This window comes from Lipotes vexillifer, unplaced genomic scaffold (assembly GCF_000442215.2).
Source record: "Lipotes vexillifer unplaced genomic scaffold, Lipotes_vexillifer_v1.1 scaffold24, whole genome shotgun sequence".
Classification (NCBI taxonomy): Eukaryota; Metazoa; Chordata; class Mammalia; order Artiodactyla; family Lipotidae; genus Lipotes; species Lipotes vexillifer.
Window position 1 is genome coordinate 2,654,514 of NW_006782914.1, and position 4,406 is coordinate 2,658,919.

A 4,406-nucleotide genomic window follows, 5' to 3' on the forward strand; every position below is an offset into this window, starting at 1 on the left:
AACCCCCCCAGCCGGGGGCAGGAACCCGTATCCCCTGCATCGGCAGGCGGACTCTCAACCACTGCGCCACCAGGGAAGCCCCTCTTTGTCTCTTTTATGGTTTCATAGTCTTTCCTTCATCTGAAGCATTACTTTTTTTTTTTTTTTTTTTAGATTCTGCCTACTTTACACTAATGATTGTCGACAAAAATGGTATTGTCTAATACAGTATTTCATGACTTTGTTGGGGAATATTTTTGGACTTCACAATGAAAATGGACTAGGTCCAGAGAGGTCAGACATCCAGCAATGCATGGGGCAGTGAAGCATCTCAGTAAGTTGGTTCCCAACCTAGGAGTCTTTCAAGATGCCACACCAGTCATTCATGTACATGAAAAATCTGATTATAGTGATCAGAACTTGGAACTTAACTTCATTATGCTTGTGAACACCAAATACTTTTGTGTGGTTTTAATAGACACTGACTTTTTCAGGAATATAACTGCTGGGAAAATGGACAAAAGATTGCATTTTGTCTTGCTTTGGAATTTGACTGGTTCAGTGTTTTGGGAAACTCACATTACAGTGGCAAAAGTCGTAGAGGAATTTAAGTTGCTAACTTAGCGCATTTATATCAGTCAGCATTTAGAGCTGTCAGTTCTGGATCTGGTGCTGACTGCTTCATTACATCTTCTAGTCTAGCTGTGTCTGAGCAGTGGCATTTTGAAAGACGTGATCTTACTCAAAGTTTACTTTCAAATTTCTTTTTTCCTGAAGGTGTAGGTAGGTTATATCATCATTAAGTTTTGTCTTAAAATGGGTTTTACAAAATACTTAATATTAATGAAGGTGTTGGGCTTTATAGAGGCAAAACCCACTGTTTTATAAGGATGATGTACTTACTACTACTACTATAATAGCCATAATGACTTTTTCACCAAGACCTTCTCACTTGGGTTACTCTAACAGCAGCCAGACTGGTCCTTCCACTTCTAATTGCATCAACCTCCACACCACCTCCACCCAGCTTTTGAGTGTTTTTTCTGAAATGAAAATCAGATCGTGTTACCTCCCTGCTCTCTGGTACTTCATCACCGTCTGGTATTCTTTTTTCTTTTTAATTTTTTAATTTTATTTATTTTTTTCTATACAGCAGGTTCCTATTAGTTATCAGTTTTATACACATCAGTGTATACATGTCAATCCCAAGTGCCCAGTTCATCCCCCCCCCCCCCCCCCCCCCCGCCGTTTTCCCCCCCAGGTGTCCAAACGTTTATTCTCTACATCTGTGTCTCAATTTCTGCCCTGCAAACCGGTTCATCAGTAGCATTTTTCTAGATTCCACATATATGTGTTAATGTACGGTATTTGTTTTTCTCTTTCTGACTTACTTCACTCTGTATGACAGTCTCTAGATCCATCCACGTCTCAACAAATGACCCAATTTCGTTCCTTTTTATGGCTGAGTAATATTCCATTGTATATATATACCACATCATTTTTATCCATTCATCTGTCGAGGGGCATTTAGGTTGCTTGCATGATCTGGCTATTGTAAATAGTGCTGCAATGAACATTGGGGTGCATGTGTCTTTTTCAATTATGGTTTTCTCTGGGTATATGCCCAGTAGTGGGATTGCTGGATCATATGGTAGTTCTATTTTTAGTTTTTTAAGGAACCTCCATACTGTTCTCCATAGTGGCTGTATCAATTTATATTCCCACCAACAGTGAAAGAGGGTTCCCTTTTCTCCACACCCTCTCCAGCATTTGTTGTTTGTAGATTTTCTGGTGATGCCTATTCTGACTGGTGTGAGGTGATACCTCATTGTAGTTTTGATTTGCATTTCTCTAATAATTAGTGATGTTGAGCAGCTTTTCATGTGCTTCTTGGCCATCTGTATGTCTTCTTTGGAGAAATGTCTATTTAGATCTTCTGCCTATTTTTGGATTGGGCTGTTTGTTTGTTTTTGTGGTACGCGGGCCTCTTACTGTTGTGGCCTCTTCTGTTGCAGAGCACAGGCTCCGGACGTGCAGGCTCAGCGGCCACGGCTCACAGGCCCAGCCGGTCTGCGGCATGTGGGATCTTCCCGGACCAGGGCACGAACCTGCGTCCCCTGCATCGGCAGGCGGACTCTCAACCGCTGTGCCACCAGGGAAGCCCTGTTTGTTTTTTTAATATTGAGCTGTTTATATATTTTGGAGATTAATCCTTGGCCATTGATTCCTTTACAAATATTTTCTCCCATTCTGAGAGCTGTCTTTTCATCTTATTTATAGTTTCTTTTGCTGTGCAGAAGCTTTGAAGTTTCATTAAGTCCCATTGGTTTATTTTTGTTTTTATTTCCATTACTCTAGAAGGTGGATAAAAAAGATCTTGCTGTGATTTATGTCAAAGAGTGTTCTTCCTATGTTTTCCTCTAAGAGTTTTATAGTGCCTGGTCTTACTTTTAGGTCTCTAATCCTTTTTTTTTTTGCTGTATGCGGGCCTCTCACTGCTGCGGCGTCTCCCGCTGCAGAGCACAGGCTCCAGACACGCAGGCTCAGCGGCCACGGCCCGTGGGCCCAGCCACTCCACAGCATGTGGGATCCTCCCAGACCGGGACACGAACCTGCGTCCCCTGCCTCGGCAGGCGGACTCCCAACCACTGCGCCACCAGGGAAGCCCTCTAATCCATTTTGAGTTTATTTTTGTGTATGGTGTTAGGGAGTGTTCTAATTTCATTCTTTTATGTGTAGCTGTCCAGTTTTCCGAGCACCACGTTCTGAAGAGACTTTTCTCCATTGTATATCCTTGCCTCCTTTGTCATAGATTAGTTGACCAAAGGTCCGAGGGTTTCTCTCTGGGCTTTCTATCTTGTTCCATTGATCTATGTTTCTGTTGTTGTGCCAGTACCATATTGTCTTGATTACTGTAGCTTTGTAGTATAGTCTGAAGTCAGGGAATCTGATTCCTCCAGCTCCGTTTTTTTCCCTCAAGACTGTTTTGGCTATTTGGGGTTTTTTGTGTCTCCATACAAATTTTAAGATGATTTGTTCTAGTTCTGTGAAGAATGCCATTGGTAATTTGATAGGGATTGCATTGAATCTGTAGATTGCTTTGGATAGTGTAGTCATTTTCACAATGTTGATTCTTCCAATCCAGGAACATGGTATATCTCTTCATCTGTTGATATCATCTTTAGTTTCTTTCAACAGTGTCTTATACTTTTCTGCATACAGGTCTTATTTTATTCTTTTTGTTGCAATGGTAAATGGGAGTGTTTCCATAATTTTTCTTTCAGGTTTTTCATCATTAGTGTATAGGAATACAAGAGTTTTCTGTGCATTAATTTTGTATCCTGCAACTTTACCAAATTCATTGATTAGCTCTAGTAGTTTTCTGGTGGCATCCTTAGGATTCTCTGTGTATAGTATCATATCATCTGCAAACAATGACAGTTTTACTTCTTCTTTTCCAATTTGTATTCCTTTTATTTCTTTTTCTTCTCTGATTACTGTGGCTAGGACTTCCAAAACTGTGTTGAATAATAGTTGTGAGAGTGGACATCCTTCTTTCTCTAGTTCCTTTAGGTGTAAGGTTAGATTGTTTATTTGAGATTTTTCTTGTTTCCTGAGGTAGGCTTGTATAGCTATAAACTTCCCTCTTAGATCGTTCCTGATCTTAGAGGAAATGCTTTCACTTTTTCACCATTGAGAATGATATTTGCTGTGGGTTTGTCATATATGGCGTTTATTATGTTGAGGTAGGTTCCCTCTGTGCCCACTTTCTGAGGGGTTTTTATCATAAATGGGTGTTGAATTTTTTCAAAAGCTTTTTCTGCATCTATTGAGATGATCATGTGGTTTTTATTCTTCTATTTGTTAATATGGTGTACCACATTGATTGATTTATGTATATTGAAGAATCCTTGCATCCCTGGGATAAATCCCACTTGATCATGGTGTATGATACTTTTAATGTGTTGTTGGATTCTGTTTGCTATTATTTTGTTGAGGATTTTTGCATCTATATTCATCAGTGATATTGGTCTGTAATTTTCTTTCTTTATAGTATCTTTGTCTGTTTTTGGTATCAGTGGTGATAGTGGCCTCATAGAATGAGTTTGAGAGTGTTCCTTCCTCTGCAATTTTTTGGAAGAGTTTGAGAAGAATGGGTGTTAGCTCTTCTCTAAATGTTTGATAGAATTTGTCTGTGAAGCCCTCTGGTCCTGAGCTTTTGTTTGTTGGAAGATTTTTAATCACAGTTTCAATTTCATTACTTGTGATTGGTTTGCTCATATTTTCAATTTCTTCCTGGTTCAGTCTTGGAAGGTTGTACCTTTCTAAGAATCTGTCCATTTCTTCCAGGTTGTCCATTTTATTGGCACACAGTTGCTTGTAGTAGTCTCTTAGGATGCTTTGTATTTCTGCGGTGTCTGTTGTAA